At 42.0% G+C, this 24,042-nt stretch overlaps 1 protein-coding gene across 1 annotated transcript in view; it reads right to left on the bottom strand.

The window, feature by feature from the left end:
• Nucleotides 1–20,484, bottom strand: part of TNFSF13B (TNF superfamily member 13b) — a 57,612-nt gene extending 37,128 nt beyond the window's left edge. The window contains exons 1-5 of the mRNA XM_082701001.1: nt 19,769–20,484; nt 19,459–19,672; nt 15,853–16,066; nt 9,909–10,053; nt 8,040–8,151 (exon numbers count right to left, since the gene is read on the bottom strand). The gene's annotated coding sequence lies outside the window, so the exon portion shown is untranslated. The remainder of the gene's footprint in view (nt 1–8,039; nt 8,152–9,908; nt 10,054–15,852; nt 16,067–19,458; nt 19,673–19,768) is intronic.
• Between the last annotated feature and the right edge of the window lie 3,558 nt (nt 20,485–24,042).

Genomic DNA, 24,042 nt, shown 5'->3' with positions numbered 1-24,042 from the left:
CAGTGTTCCAGACTCATTGTTTATGCACCACGCCCAGTGCTCCGTGCAATCCGTGCTCTCCTCAATACCCACCACCCGGCACACCCATCCCTCCACCCCCCTCCCCTCCAAAACCCTCAGTTTGTTTCTCAGAGTCCACAGTCTCTCACGTTTCTTATCCCCTTCTGATTTCCCCCAATTCAGTTTTCCTTTCCTTCCCCTAATGCCCTCCTTGTTATTCCTTACACTCCACAAGTAAGTGAAACCATATGACAATTGACTCTCTCTGCTTGACTGATTTCACTCAGCATCATCTCCTCCAGTCCCATCCATGTTGATGCAAAAGCTGGGTATTCATCGTTTCTGATGCCTGTGTAATATTCCATAGTGTATATGGACCACATCTTCCTTATCCATTAGTCCGTTGAAGGGCATCTTGGTTCTTTCCACAGTTGGGTGACCGTGGCCATTGCTGCTATAAACATTGGGGTACAGATGGCCCATCTTTTCACTACATCTGTATCTTTGGGGTAAATACCCAGTAGTGCAATTGCAGGGTCATAGGGAAGCTCTATTTTTAATTTCTTCAGGAATCTCCACACTGTTTTCCAAAGTGGCTGCACAAACTTGCATTGCCACCAACAGTGTAAGAGGGTTCCCCTTTCTCCACATCCTCTCCAACACATGTTGTTTACTTCCTGTTAATTTTGGCCATTCTAACTAGGGTAAGGTGGTATCTCATTTTGATTTTGATTTGAATCTCCCTGATGGCTAATGATGAACATTTTTTCACATGTCTTCTTTGGAGAAGTGTCTGTTCATGTCTTCTGCCCATTTCTTGACTGGATTATTCGTTTTTTGGCTGTTGAGTTTGATAAATTCTTTATAGGTCCTAGATACCAGCCCTTTAACTGATATGTCATTTGCAAGCATCTCCTCCCATCCCGTGGGTTGCTTTTTAGTTTTGTTGACTGTTTCCCTTGCTGTGCAGAAGCTTTGGATCTTGATGAAGTCCCAATAGCTCATTTTTGCTTTTGTTCCCCTTGTCTTTAGAGATGTGTCTTGCAAGAAGTTGCTATGGCTGATGTCAAAGAGGTTACTGCATAATTTGGCTATTGTTGATAGTGCTGTTCTAAACATTGGGGTGCATGTGCCCCTTTGAATCAACATTTTTGTATCGCTTGGATAAATACCTAGAAGTGCAATTGCTGGGTTGTAGGTAAGAAGCTGATTTTGTTTAGACGTCGGTCTTTGTGAGACTCTGACCAATGGCATGTTTCAATCCTAATCACAGAAATGTGGCTCTGCCTTTGGTTGCTAAGTGTGGACGGACTCGTGAGGTTTCTAACAAGCAGATGGGAAAGAGTTCATCATCTTTAAAGAGAAACACAAGAAATACTCGCTCTGTCACATGATGTCACGGGACAACGGAGAATGGTGGCAGCCATCTGCCAGTTGCTGGGATGCCGGGGCTGACAGGCTGAGGGTAGGAGAGCAAGGTCATGGAAGACACCAGGTCTCTAACCCCACTACTGAGTGCTGAAGTAATCAACCTTCCTGCTCCACATTTGGACTTCTTATACTAAGTAACACATTTGCCTTCTTCTTTAAGCCAACTTGCTACATGATTAGGTGCTAAGCCACCCAGAAGCGGCCTAACTAATTCTGCTAGCTGGAGGATATTTATAGTCCCGCAATTAAAGACTTTTTGTACAGAACAGTTTTGAATGTTCTTTCAGAATTTTTTCCACATGTCCCCGTTTTAAAAACTACAATATAAACAGAAAAGGCCAGCATCTGCAGCTGGAAAGAAAAAAAAAATTGGATGCGCTCGGTAAGAGTCTTCTTCCCAGTTTTACTTAGTTATTTTTCAATAACTTCAGGTATTTCGTAGTGTTAGGAAACTTAAGAAAACAACAACTTTACAACTGGTAGTTAGCTTCTGGAAAGGTAGGGAACAGATTGTCTTATCTGTGGAACCAGAAAACATTCAGTCACCTCTTCCTGAAGGGAAAATAGGAAATCAGGACTGTAGGTCTCTGTGTGGGGAGGGAAGCACCTCAGGCACACCAAGGGGACCCCAGGGCACTCTTGGGGAAACGCAGTGTGAATCCATCCCACTGTCCTTATGACCGGCTCCCCAGTGACCTGTCTTTCGGAGGCCCAGAGGCAGCTGGACAGGAGGGATGCGCAGCGCTCGAACTGGTCTGGGACGGAAAGACGGTGTGAGGTTTTCCGTCAAGGGGCAGCTTCCAGTCCGGATGTGAGACGGGAGGCTCAGTGGCTCGGTGCTAGAAGGGGGAGCGGGGCGCTGTCATCAGCGCCACAGGAGCAGGCCACGTTTCCTGGACCCCCAGCACGTACGAAGGAACCAGACGGGGAGAGACTTAGTCCTCTTGGCCCAGGGCTGGGAGAATGGAACCAGATGGGCGGAAAGGGGCGCCTGCCCTCGGGCCTCAGGGGCAGACTGCCTTTGCTCTGCGCGCACAGAGCCGACTGGCTTCCCACTAGCAGGGCCGAAGAGACTGCAGCCACGTCATGCCTTTAAAGGATGCCAAGGACATGTTCAGGAAAGGCGAGTGGTCCCAGAAAGAAAGAACACAGACATCTCCCTGCATAGGCACAAAGGTGGGGGCAGACGACACGAATTTTTTAAATTGATAGAAGATTCAGTTGCAGATAATTTGTTTACGAACTGAGAAAGACTCCAAATAATTTTCCAGTTAAAGAGTGTAAGAGATGAACCCAGGGCAAGGATGGTCACTTCAACGCTCTGACCTCTGGCCTGCAAGCCTGAGGGGACATCAAGCCGCGGAACACAGAGCACAAAAGACGGGCCGGAACGTGGTGATTAAAGACACAGTGATTTGGAAACACGAAGCGGGGAGAAAAAACTGCCTTAATCCAACAAAGACCTAAAACTAGTTTGAAAGTGGGTACCAAGTGGTAGCTCCGAGGAAAACACACCCAAGGAAACCTGATGAAATCCCTGCACAAAGTCTATGGGCCCCGCGGGAAATATGCCAAACCCAGGGGGGTGCATTTCAATCTCTTCTTACCGGGGACGTGACAGCTTCGATTGTGTATTTTACTAAAAGGTGGAAGATCTATGTGATCTGAGCACTGTAGCAAAGCAGAAAGGCAAATAAAGAGCTAAGCATACAATTCACAAAGTCCTGAAAAATTAAAAAAGTAACACCAAATTAAGCTTAAAGATAGGAGATAAAAAGAAGATAAAATATGAACAAAATAGGGGCAGCTGGGTGGCTCAGTTGGTTAAGCATCTGCCTTGGTTCAAGTCAGATCCCAGGGTCCTGGGATGGAGCCCCACATCGGGCTCCCTGTTCTGTGGGGAGCCTGCTTCTCCCTCTGCTCCTCCTCCTGCTTGTGCTCTCAATCTCTCTCTCTCGCAAATAAATACATAAAATCTTAAAAAAAAATAATGAAACAGATAGCAAGTAACGACACAATAGAGAGGATAAAGGAATCTGGTTATTCGAAACAAAAAAATGAGTAAATTTTAGGAAGACCAAAAAAAAAAAAAAAGTACAAATTATCATTAACAAAAATGACAAATGGGACATTTCTAGAGAGACTACAGATGCCAGAAAGATAGTAAGAGGGTTTGATGAACAAGTTTTTGCAGTACTGATAAGGGGAAATGGGAGTATATATATATATAGATCTATATATAGATCTATATATATATATTCTGTACAAGGAAAATGAAAAAATAAACCAGGGAGAGCATGGGGGCTGAACTACCATTTGGTCCGTCATTAATGCTCTAGGTGCCAGGGATGAGAAGCAAAGAAAGGGAAGATAGAAAAAAGGAAAGAAAGAAACTTTAAAAGAAAGTTTGAAAACTCCTGCTTTCCGGAGGTTAAATTCTGCTGTGTGAGGTCATCTATTTTAAATAATTTCAAACTACAATGGATTTATACAAAATAGTTTCTATCTGGTTTTCAACTTATTTTGTACCTGTGGTGGTCTTTTACTATTTTTTAAAAACTGTTTATTTATGACTTCTCCCTTTATTTTGTGAAAAGACAGCTAAAAGGTATTTGGTTACTGTTATCTAAGTAATCAACAGATGGTTTTACTTGTTATCTTTGGGATCTGCTTCCTTCTACTTTTCTTAAGTTTGTTTTGTTGTTCCAACTTCTTCAGCTGAATGCTTAAATCATTCATTTCCTTTGTTATTTGATATAAACAAACAGGCTATTAAGTTTCCTAAGAGCATTGCTTAGCAAAATTCAATCATATTTGATATGTTTTTATTGTTAATATTTTCAAGAAAATTTCACCATTTGGTTTGGATTTCTACTTGGACTCAAAAATCATTTAAGAGATATTTGCTAAATTGTCTTAATTTCCAGGCATTTGTTTTTCATTTTCGGTACTAATTTCTCACTTACCATACTGCATTATGGTTATTTTCTCCTCCTATTTCTATCAATAAAAATTAATGAAAGCTTCTTTTTAGATTAATATTTTCATTTGTGTGACTATGACACACATACTTTTATTAAAGTTCACAATATCCTTTGTTTATATAATCTGTTACAGACTAATTAAGATGGATTAAAGTCTCCTACCATCAGTGTTTTACTTGTCTATTTCCAGTGGTTTCTCCGATGGTTTAGGTTCATGAGAACTGATGCTATAATATTTAACACTGTATTTTTTAACATTATATATATATACATATATATATATAAAATTAGTGGAAAGATAATCAAAAGAGGAAGGTAATGACTATATCTATGAAAAAGAGATTTTTTTTCAAAACATACAAGAAACACAAAACTTACTCAACATTAACAACTCTCAAAAAGGTAGCATTTTCTATAAACTGTTGTGATGTGTGGTTTTGGAAGAGTGAGAATAAACTCTCTGGTGAAAGTCCATTTGCCGTGAGACGCCGCAGCTCTTCCTACCCAAAAGTTTCTCTATTTCCTCACCCCCTGAATCTGAGCTGACCTTGTGAGTTGATTTGTGATCAGGAGACTACGGTAGATGTAACCCAGTTCTAGTTCACCCTCTCTTGGGCTGCTCTCCTGAGATTACCACGTAAGAAAGCCAGGGCATCCACAGGGAGATGGGAAGACAATGGGGAAGCACCCCAGTGTCATAGACCCAGTGTGTCCACTGGGGGATGGGCGCACACATGGAGAAGCACCCAGTGTCCCAGTGTGAGAGTCCGTGTATCCTCTGGGGGATGGAGAAGCACCCAAGTGCCCCAGCCAAGAGCCAGCATTAGTGTCAAATGTGTGAGGGAGGCTAGCTTGAGCCTAGAAGTCCAAATTCACCAGCCATGATGATGAGCTAAGGTAGGGCCAGCAGATGCATCTGCCAGAAAGCCGTGGAGTCACAAAAGTAATAAACCATCATCTTTATATGCCACTGAATTAGGGTGGTTTGTCGCTTAGCAATAGATAACTGAAATACCACATTCACTGTTCTTGGTGTAATAAAAATTGAAATCATTAAAAAAAGCTGATCAAAGAGTTATTACTTGAAAATGTTAAAAATATAGGGTCAGCTGGGTGGTTCAGTTTGTTAAGCATCTGCCTTCAGCTCAGGTCATGATCCCGGGGTCCTGGGATGGAGCCCCACATCGGGCTCCTTGCTCCGCAGGATACTGGCTTCTCCCTCTCCTCTGTGTTCTCACACTCTCTCTCCCCAACCCCCCTCAAGTATATAAATAATATGTTAAAGAAAAAAAAGAGTCTTTAAAAAATGAAAAAGGAAATGATAAAAACTACAATCACAGATAAAATCTGAATCAAAGAGATGTGCAAAACTGAAGTGAGAAGCTACCTGGAGAGCACCGAGAAGGGAAACGAGTTATATGAAACGAGCACGGTATGGATCACTAATGAGAAAGGAGCACTGCAAACAAAGCTATCACCCAAACACAAGAGTATTCCGCAGAAATCGGGAAAGGAATAAAATAAGTCAAAATAACCCAGGAAGTGAAAGTTAATGAAGGTAACAAGCACTGAGGGTTAGTTGTTAATTAGGTATTGTTAGTTAGAACGTGGGAAAAGAACTCTTTCAAGAGTGCAAAATAAATTGTTTTAGAAACCACTCTGGAATTACCTAGTAACACTGAAAACACATTCTCACTTCGACTCAACAATTCTGCTGCTGAGAACTTACCCATGGGAGGAGGAAACAGTACAGAAGGACAGACAGACTGGGTCTCAAGGAAAATTAACTCTCGTTATGTTGAACCCTTTATTGGCAATTGGCAACTTCTTTTCTTGTGTTTTCTTGATCCTCAAAATACAAAGCTAAAGACTCTTCATTTCTCAAACCATCTTATTACCAAGTCTGAGTGTCCAACATATTTATAAGAAGATTTGTAAAAGCTGTATTACATCATTGTGGGCAATCATAAAACTCATCTAAGACGTTAGTAAAAAATCATCTTATTGTTGGTTACTTCTGAATTTTCTGCATTTAAAATGGGCTGACTTTTTTTCTCTGTTCCTCTTAAAAATAGGTCTCTTTGTTCTACCACTAGAGTAAAAAAAAAAAAAAAAAAAAAAAGGAGGGTGATTTCCAGAATTTTAACCAAAAGCATAATCTGTTATCTCATGGCTTCAGCTGTTTACATATTTTAAACTGAATAATGGGCTTTAATCGTTTCAAAAATTAAACACAATCCAGACCCATGTTGGTATTTCCACGCTCAGGACAGGCAATCATGATGCCGTGCAAAATTCTGGTGAAATTCTCATTGTCGCTTATCAACCAGCAGGACTCAGGATAATTAACCAAGGATGACAACTGACATGGAATAAAGTACAAACCGTATCTGCAGGTGACTGTCAAAATCTTTTCCCATTTCAGGGCACCTGGCAGGACCAGCCAGTAAAGTAGGTGACTCGATCTTGAGGTGATGAGTTCGAGCCCCCCATTGGGGGTAGAGATTACTTAATAAATAAAAGTTTTTAAAAACTCCTTCACCATTTCAGAACACTGATGTTCAATCATTAACTCTAGGTTATAAAATTGCATTAATATGCAAAGAACATAAAATTTACCATCTTACCCTTTAGACAGGTACTCTTGAATCTCTCTTTAACATAGCTGACTTTTGAATTTATAATTCTCACCCTCACTCGGACAAGGAAACCTTCTTCACTTTGGGAAAGCTCCGCATGGCATGGGTTTTGCGGCACAAAGAGGATTTCTACATCATCTCAGGCTCCAGAAGGTGGCGACACGTGTGGTCCACTCCACTGTACTCACTATGGAGAAACGTGTTTTCATTCCCAGGACTGTCCTTTGTCTGTAAGGCCGCCTCTGGCCCTAGATTTTTTTTTTTTTTTATGGTGATGAAAAACATACAACATAAAATTTACCATCTCTCACTGGTGGGCAACCATCACCACCGTCTGTGGCCAGCACTGTTTCAACATGCACAACGGAACCTCTCTTTTCACCAAACTAACAAGCACCCTGCCCCCAACCCCTGATAACCATCATTCTACTATCGGTCTTTATGGTGCGGACACTCTAGATCCTCAGATCCGTGGAGTCCTACGGTGTCTGCCTTCCTGTGACTGGCTCACTTCAGATCCGTGGAGTCCTACGGTGTCTGCCTTCCTGTGACCGGCTCACTTCATGGAGCACGATGTCCTCAAGGTTCGTCCATGTCAGCTTGTATCGGGGTTTCCTTCCTTTTCAAAGCTGGATAATATTCCACCGTATGTATGTCTGTGACTAATGTAGGTGGCCCTTACCCACTCCCTTGATGGCCCGAATAAAACAGAGGGTGACCTTCCTTCAAAGAAAAGGGAACTCCTCCTGCCTCCCTGCTGAACTGGGAAACAGGTCTTTTCCTGCCTTCAAACTGGAACTGGAACATGGGCTCTCTGGGGTCTGGAGCCAGCTACCTTTCAGATGGGAACTTAGAGCAGCAGCTCTCCGGGTTCTCGGCTTTCGTATTTGTACTAGAATATGTGCATACATATGCATATCCCATTGTTTCTGTGTCTCTGGGGAACCCTGGCCAACGCAATACCACATTTTGTTTATCCACTCACCCATCGGGGAGGGAGGACGATCGGCTTGGATGGCTTCCACATTTGAGCTATTGTGGATAATACTGCTAGAATGTTCTTGTGCAAATACTTCCTGGAGGTCCCGTTTTCAGTCCTTATGGAGAGATACACAGAAGCAGAATTGCTGAATCAGAGGCAGTTCTATTTTTAGTCTTTTGAGGACCCTCCATCCTGTTCCCCACCGTGGCTGCCCCAGTCTGCATTCCCACCAACAGGCCAAAGTGGTTCCAGCATCTCCACAGCCTGCCAACACTTGCCACTCTATTCCTTGGTGGCGGCCATGCTAATGAATGTGCGGTGATAGATCACTGTCGTTTTGACTTCTATTTCCATCATTAGTCAAGAACTATGGACAATTTTTACAGGTTACGGAGGCTGATGCAGGTCAATCTGATTTAGGTAAACAAGGGAGCACGTGGCTGGCTCAGTCCACAGAGCGTGTGACTCTTGAACCTGCGGTTGTGGGTTTGAGCCCCACGCTGGGGGATCCAGATTACTGAAAAACAGATTCTTAAAGAAGAGAAGAAGAAAGAAAGAGAAACAAGGACACGTAATGTTCCCTGCTTCCAAGAGGAAGGGAGACAATTCTTTTTCGGGGAAAACTATGCTTTCCAATCACCAGACTTACCGGACGTTTGTACCGCGTGTGCGTATATTTATTTACTGATCTGCTAACTCTTTACCTCCCCGAACCCCATGAAGGCAGGAGCTGCCTGCTTTGCTTGCCTTTACAGAACTGAAATCTAGCACAATGACCGATGTACGCAGATGCCCCATTCCCAGAAAGAAAGCGATCAGCAGTCTGCACTATGCAGGCCACGCGTGCTTCATACGGCCCTATCTATCGCATCAAGAACTTAGGCTGGTTTATCTAAATGCACAGTTGTCTATTTATGGAAAGTTATAGATCAGAACCTTATCAGCATGCCTTAAATTTCCAGTAACTTATTATACTTCAGTAACCCAACTGGTGATTTATTATACTTCAGTATCCCAATTGTGATGCACACTGGTTAAACAGACTTAATGAATTAAGATGGGTTAGTTATTATATAGAGTGTCCTTGTCTGTGTTACATCTTAGGTTTTATAAGAAACATGAAGATTGTGAGATACGTGGGCACCGGGGTGGCTCAGTCGGTCAAGCATCTGCCTTTGGCTCAGGTCATGATCCCAAGGTCCTGGGATTGAGCCCTACATCGGGCTCTCCACTCAGCAGGGAGCCTGCTTCCCCCTCTCTCTCTGCCTGCTGCTCTATCTACTTGTGCTCGCTCTCTCTGTCAAATAAATAAATAAGATCTTCTTAAAAATGACTTTTAATTGGCAAAACCAGTGGGCTTCAAGATATGCGACCATTCTCCTGTGGAATGACAGGAGACACTGCCTTTGTACCGACAAGGATAAGAAGCGACCGGCCCAGGCATCATGATGCTCTGCAGGCATGGATCCTATTAACCTTGTGTCTCCCCATTTCCGGGGAGATCCTGCTATCTGAGCTGCCGACCACAAAGCTGATCCTATCTCAAAAACATTATCGAACAACACTAGAGTGACCCAATGGTGGAGGTTTTAGATGTGCCAGAGGGCAGAGGAAGGCACCTCACTCCTCTATTCAACGTGGCTGAGCCTGCTTAATCGCTCGAGTCTGCGCACTTGGAAGAACCCCGTCTGGCATTCCTCTAACCTCCTGTCCGGTCGCTGGGCGAAGGGGTCGGGGCTCATGGGTTTCAGCCTCTAACAGCTCGAGAATATAGATACTCCCAGAGAAGCTCTATGGTGCTCTACAGCTGATGAGCTAACAAAAATGTCAAAACTCTGTTAAAGGGACTTGAAATTTGAAGTTCAGGGGTACCTGGGTGGCTCAGTGGGTTAAGCGTCTGCCTTCAGCTCCGGTCATGATGACAGGGTCCTGGGATCGAGCCCTGCCCTGGGCTCTCTGCTCAGTGGGGAGTCTGCTTCTCCCTCTCCCTCTGCTGTTCCCCTTACTTGTGCTCTCTCTGTCAAATAAATAAATTAATAAAATCTTTAAAAAAATTTGAAGTTCAATATAAACTTTTATATATTCCAATTATGTTTAGATCCTTAAAAGTTCAACAACATGAAAGTGCTTCTCTTATATTTTTAAAAATATTCCCAAATATATTAAGTGACAAATGCATAGTGGAATAAATCACGTACAGAATACAACCATTTCTCTAAGAAAAGGTCAGTGGGGGTGAATAGGCAGATAGATAGGTAGGGGATATATGGAATATGTTACAGATAGAGATGTGTGTATGCATAAACATATGTGTATACATAATGACTGTTGTTTGGTAATTCACGACTGACATATTTAAAATACCTTCTCTCTATTTCAGACGATTTTACCAGCCACAACACCCCAACTTTTAACACCATATTACTAGAAAGACTTCTATGAACTAGGGGAGGGGAAAATTATTAAAGCAATCACACACAACCCCCCCCCAACTTTATCTTTTCAATGTTAGGTAAAACAAAACCCATATTTTTGTCTAAAGATCTTTTTTATTAAACATTATTCCACTTACGCCTTAGGTCAATACAATTTTGAGTTCCATCCCAACTCACGCTGTTTCTTCTCTCTCCTACCTACAGCAAGTTCTCTCTACATGTAATCAATATCAATAGTTTAATGTATTACTGTGTATATTTACATATGAGTCAGATAACACATACAAATTCTAATCCAACCCCTCTGTGTGTGTATTTTTGTTTTGAACCTTTAATGAGAAAAACATGTATAGCTCAAGAACACTGTGTGTTTGGTGTGTCCCTGGGGCAAGGGCCGGTGTGCATTCACACAGATCTTAACATCTACAGGGTTCCTGACAGATGCTTATTATTCACATCGCACTGCAATGGATTTGCTTCAGTGACTATATCATGAGTACTTCTGCAGATCACAAAAAAAAGGTTAATTCTTTCTGTAATTTGTTATTTCCCACTGAGGGAGTTTCAAGCTGTTTTGTAGGGGGTTTTTTGTTTGTTTGCTACTCCAAAAATGCTACATTAAAATATAATTTTACACATGCCTTCATCTAATTATATTTAGGGGATAGACTCTCCAAAGTGAACACACTGGCTAGAAGTGATGAAACCAACCTTCATGTTCCATACATAGATGCAAAATGTAACAATTCATAATCCTGCTGACAACAGTTTCTTGTACCCTTGTTGGCACAGGATCTTAACCATTTAAAGACTTTATCAACCATTTAAATTTTGTTCCCGTTAACCTTGAAAAATGAAGCAGTTCATTGACATTCACTGACACCAAATTAAATTGTTTTCCAACTATCTCCGTACTGAAATGTCCTCATGCTCCAATAACTTTACTAACAATTCAATTCTTAAGGTCTTCAAATACAATTGCCAACAAATCCTCCTAGAATTCATATATTCCAAGAGAAAGATACTACACTGAAGATACCCATCATGTCCTCCTCCCTTTCTCTGGGTTCCCTCTCAGACAGCTTGCCCCATGGATACCCCGATCACTGAGTAGTGGAGCTGAGGTCACCGCTGATGGTGCCATTTACGGGCCAAGTCCAAGCACAGCAGAACCCCATCTGCCAAGACAGAGCAGAGATATGAGTGCATGTGACCCCAGAGCCTGCCACAGAGAAGCTTCGTCCATTGGTTCTTTGATCAAAATTGTCGTGCTGGGCTCTGCTGTGGCGTTTAACAAAATTCTGCACTCTTTCCTAACAAAAACACTCAACAAACTGAACTAAGAAACTTACCTCAACACAAAAGCTGCATATTAAAGCGTGTGTCTGGCATCATACTCCATGGTGGAAAACTGAGGGCTTTCCCTCTAAGGTTAAAAATAAAGGCAGAATGCCCATTCTTGACATTTTTACTTAAAACTATATCAGAAGTCTCAGCCAAAACAATTAGGCAAGAAGAAATAAAAGGCGTCCAAACTGAAAAGGCAGTGGTAAAACTGTCTCTGTTTACAGGTGACATGATCTTATATGTAGAAAACAATAAGATTTTATGAAAAACCTACTAGAAATAAAAAATAAATAAACTCGGTAAAGTTGTGCCATATAAAATCAACAGAAAATCTGTACGATAACAATGAACAACCTGAAGGAAATCACAAATACAATCCCATCTATAATAGCATTTAAAAAGAATAAAATAATCAGTAATACCTTAACGAAGTAGGCAAAAGACTTATAAACTGAAAACTACAAGACATTGATGAAAGTGATCAGACAAGACACAGATAAATAGAAATATATTGTGTTCATGGATTGAAAGATTTAATATTGTTAAAATGTCCATAATACGCTCAAAGTAACCCACAGATTCAACACAATCCCTGTCAAAATGTCAGTGGCATTCTTTGCAGAAATAGAAAGAATCATAGTAAAATTTGTATGGAATTTCAAAGGACACCAAATAGCCCAAACAATCGTAACAGAAAAAAACAAAACAAAGCAAAACACAACTAGAACCTTCACACTTCTTAATTTTAAAACATCATATAAAATCACAGTAATTAAAACAACATGTTTCTGGTATCAAAACAGATATACAGACCAACAGAACAGAACAGACACAAATAAATGCATGACCACATATGGGATCAAAGGACAAAGCTGCCAGAGCTGAACAATGGAGAGAGGAGTCTCTCTTCAACAAATGATGCTGAGAAAACGGAACATCCACACACAGTAGAATAAAGTGGGACCCTTACATGAACGCCACAAACAAAACTACCTCAAAATAGATTAAAGACCTAAACTTAAGACCTCAAACTATACCCTTGTAGAAGAAAGCATTTGGGGAAAAAATCTCATGACGTTGGATTTGACAATGATTTCTTAGGGCACCAAAGGAACAGGTATAAAAAGCAAAAATAGACAACAGGGACTATATGAAACTTGAACACTTATGCACAGCCAAGGAAACAGCAAAATGAAAAAGCAACCCAGTGAATGAGAAAATACTGCAAACCACATATGCAATAAGGCAGTGATATCTAAGATATACAAAGAATAACAACTCAGCAACCACAGCAGCAAACCCCAAATAACCTGACTTAAAAACGGGCAAAACACTTGAATAGACATTTCTCCAAAGAAGATCCACAGATGGTCAACGAGCACGTGAAAAAGATGTTCAACGTCGCTAATCGTCAGGGATATACAAATCAAAACCACAACGAGATACCACCTCACACCTATAGGGACGGTCACTGGGATGACAAACAAAGCAGAAAATAAAGTGTGGGCAACAATATGCGAAAAGTGGTTCTCTTCTGCTCTGCTGGTGGGGACGTGAAACAGTGTAGCTGCTACGGAAAATAGTACGAATGTTCCTCAGAAAATTGAAAATCGAAGTACCATATGATCCAGCAAATCTCACTTCCAAGACATACCCAGTATGATGGGAAATGGAATCTCAAAGAGATATTTGCACACCTATGTTCACTGAAACATTATTCAAGAGAGCCACATGGTGGAAACTGAATGTCCAAGGACGGATGGCTGGATAAAGACAATGCGTTATACACATACAATGTAATGCAGCTTCAGAATAGAAGGAAAGTCTGTCTGGAGTTGCAGGGACATTATACAAAGTGAATATGTCAGATGCCTGCTTCCGCTCGTATGAGGATCTGACGCAGTCAAACTGATAGGAACCAAAACGAGAATGACAATTGTCAGGGGCTGGAGGAAGGGGAAGAGAGAGTCGTTCGCTGGGTACAGGGTTCCAGGTCTGGAGGATAAAAATGTTCTCGAGGGCCACGCACAAGGCACATGTACCCATCCCTACTCACTGCTCACTTAAAAATGATTAAGATTGTAAATTCTATTAAGTGATTTTTGCCACTGAAAGAAGATAATTAACTGATGACCAATAATTATAAAATGTGTAAGCTATATAGAGGGAAAATACATGACAAAAATAGCACAAAGGCAAGAGATGGAAACACCACAAAGTATTATTTGAAGACAAATTATAATTTTTTTAAAGATCTTATTTATTTATTTGTCAGAGAGCACAAGCAGGGGGAGCAGCAGGCAGAAGGAGAACCAGACACTCCCTGAGCAAGGAGCCCAATGTGGGATTCGATCCCAGGACCCCAGGATCATGACCTGAGCTGAGGGCAGGTGCCACCCAGGTGCCCTGATAAATTATAAACTTAAAAAGGATGCTGAGAGAACTTAAAGCCTAAAGATGAATACTGCCGGGATATTAATGTGACTCAAATTGATAAGTTCATCAGCTTGCAGGCTTTTTCTTGTTAGAAAGTAACATGCTGATTTCAATATGTTTAGGAAATGTAAATGAATTAGAACCATCAAAAATTTTCAAAAAAAAAAAAAGTTTCGAGGATTTGCACTAAAAGATTTCCAAACTCCAAAGAGTCAAAAAGAATGGTACCGAAATACAGAGAAGCAGAGAATGAGTGGAACAGGATCGAAAGGCCGGGGAGTCTCCCTGTGCTCCCCCCTCTCTCGGACTGCAGTGGGAGACAGTCAGTACTGGAGCAGACAGTGCCTTGATCCGGTGAGCTTCAAATGGCTGCTTATACTTCCAAATAAAAAAATTTCAAGGTACCGGAAAGTCCAAACATAAATGCCACCATCTCTCTTTCTTACACTTTATCTGAATATGCTTGTTTCTGCTACCCCCTATCTGTCCAGCTAAGGAGAAAAAGAAAACATACGAATTAACTTGCACATCATTTTTATGGTCACCATAAAGGAGCTGGCATTATTAATTAAATAAAGGTGTGGTAGTCCAGTAGTCATGAAGGTTGTTAATAATGACCTAAATTCATGAATAAATCTTACTGGACACACAATACACGGAGTCGGAGTGTGTGTTTTCAGGGAAGACTTTTAGCCAAAGTATTTCAGAGGTGCTGCCCGGCTTCTTGTGGCACACGGAGTCAGCAGGACGGGGCTGAGAATTTCCTCCCCTTCTTGGGTTCCTGTGGACTCTGCACTGTCATAAAAGGAGCTGTTCGTTGCTGCGACACCGATTTGCTGATCTTTTTCACCACCATGCTATGTACTTTTATAACCCGTGTGTATTTGCATCAGCAATCAGTGCTCAGCAACCTTCGTGGCTCTCAAGCTGGGCGTGAAGCTCACTCATTCATTCATTCATTCCCATTAGAACAAACCTTGTTCTAAACTGTCAAGTGCTGGCTGCTCTGCAAAGACCCCAATAAAGCATCTCCCTCTCTTTCTCTTCTAGGGCTATCTTCTGTCCTCCTAGCCTTTAAATGTTCAGGTTCCTCAGGCTAGGTCCTGGGTTCCTCCTTCCCTTTCAGACTCTTGCCCTCAACATTCTCTCTCTCTTTACGGCACCAGAACCACACACCTTGGAGTCACCACTTTCTCTGCTTCTTCCATCGCATTCAGCGCACTCACATTGCCCGCCCGGTCTATCCATGAGGGAAGCGCGGGTGGCTGCCCCGGGGCCCGTCTTCAGAGCTCTTCCCCAAACCTCCGTGCCCTCTCAGGTATCCTATGCCTCAGGTTGCTCTTAGCAGCAAGTGACAAAAACCATCTCTAGCTAATTAAATAGAAAAGAACTTCACTGAACAGACTCGGGGTAACTTCCAGAATCTTTGTAAAGAACTAGAGAAGTATGCTTGGGGACTCAATACCCGTATATCCTCTCCCCATCACGATACAGAAATGGGCCCATAAAGATACCACTGCTGTGGCCCCCGGCCCAGATCCTTCGGCACGCTGCCCCGTCGGCTCGCCCGCAGGGGCAGGAGGCTGGGAAATCTGCACCTGGCTGCTCTCCGCACAGGCCTGCGTTAGTGTGGGCTGCCATGGCCTTCCTCTTCCACGTCACCGCTCTCCAGCTCCAAGTTTGAGCAAGTGTGTCTGGTCGACCAAGTCTGGGTCACGTACAGAACCTGCATCTTTGCTGTGAGAGGAGCGTCCCACACAGGGAGACCAGCTCGGACAGGTCAGATAGGACGACCAAAGCACAGGACGGGTGCTGGGCAGTGAAAAGAATGAAAAACACTCGTTATTTTGTTTTATAGGCACTTCATACTCATTATAAAGTTAACGTGACCTCCTGATATTTCTGTCAAAACTTCCCTGCGCTCTCCTAGTCATCCAGGTGCAAGAGAACTATCGGCTCTGGGTTCTTCCCCACTCCTCCCCATCAGCTTCCTCCCGAGGGTATCTAGAATCCATCCAGTTCTCTCCAGAGCCAACACTATCCTTTGAACCCAACGCCTTCTACTTAGACTATTCCTAAATGGTCTCACCCACTGTAACAGCTTTACTAAAATAATTAACATGCACCACTACTCACCCATTTAAAGGTGCAATTCAAAGATTTGCAGCATTTTTGTATAGTTCAGATACAGATAGATAATAACCTATTTTAGAATATTTCCACTACCCCCAGAAGAAACTCTTTAATTCCACTCAGTGCCCCCTTTTGGACAGACATTAGTCTCCTTCTTGACTCAACCGAGCTGCCTCGTTGGACACTGCTAATGACTGGAAAAACAGAGTACGGTTGAACCGTCAACAAGGGGATTAGGCCTGCTGACCCGCCACCGAGTTGAACATTCATGTATAACTTTTGACTCCCCAAAAACGTAACTACCAATAGCCTACTGTTGACCAAAAGATAACCGTCAATTAATATATATTTTGTAGGTTATCTTATTATATACTATATTCTTACAACAAAACTAGAGGAAGAAAATCATTAGAGAAAATACATATACAGTATTATACTGTGTTTACATTTTTAAAAAATCCATGTTCACTGCAGTTTAAACCTGTATTGTTAACAGTACATCATCTCCTGTGACTCAATTCTTTCACTTTGCATGTTTTCAAGGTTCCTTCATGTCGTAGCATCTAAAAGTACTTCCTTTTTATTGTAGCATAACGGTAACTTCACTGTAGGGATACATCACATTTTTTTAATTTAATTATCACTTAATGGATATTTGGACAGGTTCCCCTTTTTTTGCTATTATGAATAATGCTTCAGTGAACAATCACGTACAATCAAGTTTTTGTGTGAACACGTATTTTCAATCCTCTCAGATATATCCCAGGATGGAAACCCTGGGTCATAGGTTAACTCCCTCTTTAACATTATGTAAACTGCTACACTGGTTTCCAAAGCGTCTCCTCCACTTTACATTCCCACAAGCAATGTGAGTGTCCACAGTTTCTCCACATTCTTTTTTTTTTTTTTAAGATTTTATTCATTTATTTGACAGAGAGAGATCACGAGCAGGCAGAGAGGCAGGCAGAGAGAGAGAGAGGAGGAAGCAGGCTCCCGCCGAGCAGAGAGCCCGATGCGGGACTCGATCCCAGGACCCCGAGATCATGACCTGAGTCAAAGGCAGCAGCCCAACCCACTGAGCCACCCAGGCGCCCAGTTTCTCCACATTCTTGCAGGCACTTGCTGTCACCATCTTTGATTATGTCCATCCCAGTGGGTGTGAAGTACTGTCCTATCATTGTTTTGATTCACATCTCCCTCACCCCTAATGACACTCAACATCTTTTAATGTGCTTATTGGCCACCTGTATTCTTCTTCAGAGAACGTTTTCTCATCTTTTGTCCATTTTAAAATGAGATTGTCTTTATATATTTTTTTATATCATTGCATATGCTAGAGACAAGTCCCTTATCAGATTTGTGATGTCTACATATTTTCTATCACTATCAATATGCGTGTTGTTTTTTTTCATTTTCTTGATAATGTTCCTTGAAGCACAGTTAAAAAAAAAAAAAACTTTTTTATCAAACTCAATTTCTCTGTTTGTTTGTTTTTTCTTTTTTTCTTTTGCTACTTGTGTTTTGATGTCATCCCTGAGAAACCATTACCTAATCCAAGGTCACAAAGATTATGGCTATGTTTTCCTCTAGATTTTTTTCCATTTTGAGTTACTATATGGTGTGTATAGGAATCCAAATTATTCATCTGCATGTGGATATCCAGTCTATACATCAATTTGTTAAAATGATTGTCCTCTCAAGAATCTTGGTACTTGTGTCAAAAATCAGTTTTGACACAATCCAACCCAAAACACTATCTTATTTGGATTATTTATTAATAGTGCATTGATATAAAATTGATTTTTCCACTTGATCTTGAATCCTGGAACCTTACTAAACTCATTTATTAGTTCTGATTTTTGTTGGATTCCTTAGGATTTTCTACATAGAAATCATTTCATCAATAGTTTCACTTCTTCCTTTTCGACCTGCCGGATTTTTATTTTATTTTCTTACCTAATTCGTCTGCATAAAACCTCTGGTATAATGTGGAATAGAAGTGGCATGAATATATACCCTTGTTTTGTTCCTGATCTTAAGGAGGAAGGCTTTCAGTCTTTTACCTTTAAGTATGATGCTAACCACAAGTATTTTGTAAATGCTCACTACGGGCGTAGGCTTCCTTCTATTCCTAGTTTGTTGAGTGATTCTCATCAAGATGGTGTGTTGAATATTGTCAAATGCTTTCTTCTGTTCATATAGCTTTATGGACTAAACTGTGTCCTCCAGAAATACCTACATTGAACCCCTGACCCCCAGTGTGACTGTATTTGGAGACATGGCCTTTAAAAGGATAAAGCTAATGGAGAACCTCGGTGGCCCAGTGGGTTAAGTGTCCGACTCCTAATTTCAGCTCGGGTCATAATCTCAGGGTTGTAAGGTTAAGCCCTGTGTCGGGCTCTGTGCAGGGCATGGAGCCTGCTTAAGATTCTCTCTCTCCCTCTCCCTCTGGCCCTTCCCAACACTCTCCCTCTTATGAGGAAAAAAAAAAAAATCCTTAAAGGAATAAAATAAATAAGGTCGTAATCATGGTACTCTATCTTGATAACTGGTGTCCTCATAAGAAAGAAGAGGAAGAGATCTCTCTCCATATACTCACAGAAGAAAGGCCACATGGAGACACATCAAGACAGAGGCCATCTATAAGCCAGTAAGACAGCTCTTACCAGAAACCAAATTTACTGGCTTCTTGATCATGAACCTCTAGCCTGTGAGAAAGTACATCTCTGTTGTTTAAACCACAAGTCTGCATTCTGTTATGGCAGCCCAAGCAGACTAATATATATGTGTGTGTGTGTGTAGTGTATTGCATTAATTCAGATTTTTTGTTTTTTTTAAGAATTTTATTGATTTATTTGGCAGAGAGAAAGCACAAGCAGGCACAGTGGCAGGCAGAAAGGGAGAAGCAGTCTTCCCAGTGAGCAGGGAGCCTGACGCAGGGCTTTAGCCCAGGACTCTGGGATCATGATCTGAACCGAAGGCAGACACTTAACCAACTGAGCCACCCAGGTGGCTTAATTCAGATTTTAAACTGAATGGTTTAAATGGTTTAATTCAGATTTTAAACTAACCTTGCATTCTTGTGACAAAGTTCACTTGGTTGTGATCCATAATTCTCTCATATTTTGCTAGATCCAGTTTGCTAGTATTTTATTTTGCACCTATATTCATAAGATGCTTTGTCCGTAAATGATGCTGGGATACGTGGGATCTGAGGCTCAGGTAATCCACTTTGGTGATTTCCTGGTTTTAATGTTTGCGTTATGAGGATGTGCGCAGGAGAATCTGCTCAGCAAAAACACATGAAAATATTCAGAGATCAGGGGGCATCAGCTTGGAGATGAACTTGCAAATGTTTCATTAAAAATTCTTCCACTGTACCTTCAACTTCTTCTGTAGATCTGTGATTGTGAACAGCGACAACAGAATGAAAGGGCGGGCGGAGGATCAAGGAAGGGGGAACGCGGGCCTGAAAGACGGATGCCGCCCGAGGACCGAGAGGTCCGGGAGGAGGGGGTTCGACACGGCGCCGGGGGCTCTTTAGTTCTGAGGAAAGTAAATTAAGAAAAGAAAAAAAACAGGAGGGCTATTTTCTGTGCTACATAATGAGTGTGTGCTTTTCTCACGTGTCAGGATCATTCCTCCTTTGCATTTTCCCAAAGCTCAGTAGGCAATAAGAACACACTTTGCCAAAGTGACCTTCGTATAAACTCTTCCTCATCAGACTTGCCCTCGGCCTTTCTACTCCAGTTCTACTCATAATAAATAAAAATTAAAGGGCAATGAGTTACTCATGAATATATTTTCTTACATTTTAGGCTCTTAAGCAACAATTATTCTAATAAGGGAAACAAATTATATATTAGAATGCAAACGGTTTATATTTTAGATTAGCTCGGCCTTAGAAAATGGAAGACAAGTAATTAAGGTATGCAAAATACATACAGCAAATACGAGGTCAAACTGAGCAAAACTAGCCTTCACAGGACAGTTCTATTAGGATCTGTAGGAAGACTGCCTAGAACCTACAATTCTTCAAGAGTGTAGGAGATGCTTAAATCACCCCTCAAGACAAGCCTGCATTTTCTTTCTTTCTTTCTTTTTTAAAGATTTTATTTATTTATTTGACAGAGAGATCACAAGTAGGCAGAGAGGCAGGCAGAGAGAGAGAGATAGAGAGAAGCAGGCTCCCCGCTGAGCAGAGAGCCCCATGCGGGACTCGATCCCAGGACCCCGAGATCATGACCTGAGCCGAAGGCAGCGGCTTAACCCACTGAGCCACCCAGGTGCCCAAGCCTGCATTTTCTTTAAAAAAGTATAAAACATCATTAGCCATCTATCCCAACTACCTGGTATTCTAGTTAACGAAGTATGTCACTTCGATTCGACAGAAACACTTTCTGTGTTTCGGACATGAAAACATCACTAATCTTTAAAAAAAAAAAACAACAAAAAAAAAAAAACATCACTTGCACGTGGCTATGACCTTCGTACTCATCCTAACTTCACTACTTCAGCTTAACTTCGGAGTGCACGCTGCAGCCTTTACAAGCTTTTGAGAGGACACACGGATACAGAGGCTCCTGAAAGTTCTGGGGGCCTCTGCTCTCACAGATAATGTCTCTGGAATGCAATGTACCGATATATATTTTCCATCGATATCATCATATATTGGAGTATTTGCTATACCCAAGGGATATTTTTTGCTCATCTGGTATTTACTGAATTCCAGCTGTGCGCCCAAGCCAATGAGGAGAGATGAGAAGAACTGTGCCCATCTTCACCAAGTTTAGTCTGCTTGATGTTTGTGGGTCTGTAATTCACATTAACGAGGAAAATGCTGGAAGCCCAAATAACAGATAATGGTGAAATACAGTACAAGACTGGAAGGGATTTTAACAATACTACAACAGTTGTCATTCAACTTCAGGTCTGCTTTAAGTGGGAATGACAACTGTTTACCAACTGCTCCAGAGATGTTGAACTTGCCCCGGGCTCTCCCCTAACTCAGTCCATCCTGTGTTCAGAGGCCTGCCTGCAGGATGGCTACAGAGGAGCCTGGAACTCCTAAAACATCAAGGAATATGTCCCGGGATTAAGGCCACAAAAAATACCAATATGCCACATTAAATGCATACCTTATCTTTTTTTTAAAATGACTATAGGGATCATGATAGATTTTTAAAAAGTGAATTACAAGTACATGATTAAAAATAAATGGAAGATAACAAAACTGGGACATAATCTCTATCACCCAGAAGAGAGATCCCGTGACAAGGGGTCCTGTGGCCTTCCGCTGGTGTGCCTGCTAACACTGCAGTCCTGTATCAGCTCTATTTACGGCCAGGCTTAGTGATCACGTCTGATCCCTGTTCCATACCCTCCTTCTGTGCGGTCTCTTTTTAAGTGTGTTTTCATCTCTGTCTGCCTCTTTCCTCTGCTCAGCTGAAGTTAGATCCTACAAGTGTCACATGTCCTGCATAATCGCTCCCCTGCCCACCTCTGAAGGGTGATCTAATCACACAGGCAGCTTCTGATGTTTCTACTTTGATGACGGGCTAGGGAGTGTGTGTGTGCGTGTGTGTGCGCGTGTTTACCTTCACTTGCTGCTATTCTAAATCTAAACCTTTAAGAAATATACAATGTTACATTAATTGCCTTTGTGCATCTTCTTTGTTCTTAGAGAAGGAAAAGCGTGGACCAATTTCAGTGAGCACACGCCACATGGAAAACACACTCAGCACTACAAGGTGCTTAGCACGGTGCTAGGCACTATGTCAGACAGAGAGAAATCGCATGCAGGCTGCCGCACCTTGATTTACTGCGAAGCCAAGACATACAAACGGGAAACGAGATAGTGTGTTTAAAAAAGAACCGAATTGAATATAATCAACTACCAAATTACAAAAGGCAGTGAGTGCCATAATCTTCAGAAAGAGGAGACACTATTCCTAAAGCTACCATGGATTTGGGTGATGGGTGTGGGAGCTCAGCAAGGTGAGAGGCCATTGGATATACAGGTTGACGCACAGGGCGTTAAGTGCGTAGTAGAGAAACGAGTTTGATTCACGAAAGAGTAGCCACTTTTTAGAAGGTTAAGATCACCTTGTAAAGGACCCTACAGACCAAGAAGTCTGACTCTGATCTAATGAGAAATGCAGTCACGAAGTGCCCTTTGATAGGGAAAGGTGTGGAGTTGTTTTTGCAAGTTAAAACAGGACAAAGACCAAAGAGTGAGATCAGCCAAGTCAGAAACCAGTTCACTGTTTAGTGATCAAGAATTAAATGTCAAACAGGAGTCAGAACAATACTTAGTATGTCACAATCATTCAGGAAAAGTGCTAGCTGTTATAAAATAATGTCAGGGACCCGTGTGGCAGGACCAGGGAAATACACAGGGAGATCGGTGGCACAGCATCTGTTGCGCAACCTGGAGACTGACGTCCCTATTTCTTTTGAGTTTGCTTTATCAAGGGCTGAAAGAGAGAATGAGAAGTCTTAGTAAGGTTAACCTCTAGATCTTCCACAGAAACACAAATAAATGCTCTGGGAAAATGTGGCTTATTGTGTAACATTCCTAATTTTTGATCTATGGCCCATTGTTTGGAAGTGTTCCTAACGAGTAAATCACTCGAGATTGTCTCAAAGCTTTGCTGTGGGAATTCCGTGATCATTAACGTGCCCTACATGCAGGTCTTACACTTGTAGGTGTTTAGAAAATGTCTTTCCCTCCTTTTTCGTTAATAAGGTGACTGTTCTATTCTTTAACTGGATCCAACTGCCCATGACTTTCAGCAGGTCACGGGATGTAAAGCGAGTGTTGGGAAATAGGACTGTGAAAGTATCTTTTTTGAAAATAAGAACGAGTAGTTCTTAGTTTTTTAAACGAGTAGTTCTTTCTTGGGCGCCTGGGTGGCTCAGTCGTTCAGCGTCTGCCTTCGGCTCAGGTCATGATCCCAGGGTCCTGGGATCGAGCCCCCTATCGGGCGCTCTGCTCAGCGGGAAGTCTGCTCCTCCCTCTCTCAATGCTTGTGTTCCCTCTCTCACTGTGTCTTTCTCTGTCAAATAAAAATAAAAAATCTTAAAAAAAAAAACCAAAAAACAAAAAACAAACTACTTTCTCTTCGGATTCAGGTTAGCAGTCTTTGAGGAAAGTACACGGGAGATCGCCTCTCCCACCACATCTGCAGTGGAACGGTGGCCTCCGATAAGGGATCTCCTCACCCTGACTCATAGGGGCCGTTTAAAATGGTCTGTCACACATTTTGTTATCATCCAACTGGTTCTGACACTACTGGAGCGTGTGAGTTTCTTGTCAGAGAAACCAAGATACAGACTCTGCAAGACTGAACACGCATCAGGCCATCTTACATCGTCCTACACCCCCAACCCCATAGTAACGGAGGGAAAAAGACCAGAATCCCGTGAGAAAGCACTTTGTGAGATCTGAAGGCAATAGGACTATCAGTAGTTAAAATGTATCCATTCCCAGATTCATTTAACTCATCAAATGCTTTGGGGCCTATTCAATCACCAGCGGTTCATATAGAGAAAATATTCACGGGGCATCGGGGAGGCTCGGCCGGTGAAACATCTTCCTTCGTCTCAGGTCACGATCCCAGGGTGCTGGGACTGAGCCCCACAAGGGGCCCCTT

The sequence above is a fragment of the Mustela nivalis genome, assembly GCF_964662115.1.
Source record: "Mustela nivalis genome assembly, chromosome: 15".
NCBI lineage: Eukaryota > Metazoa > Chordata > Mammalia > Carnivora > Mustelidae > Mustela > Mustela nivalis.
The sequence above is the reverse complement of the archived record's forward strand: the minus strand, read 5'-3'. Positions and strand labels throughout refer to the sequence as shown.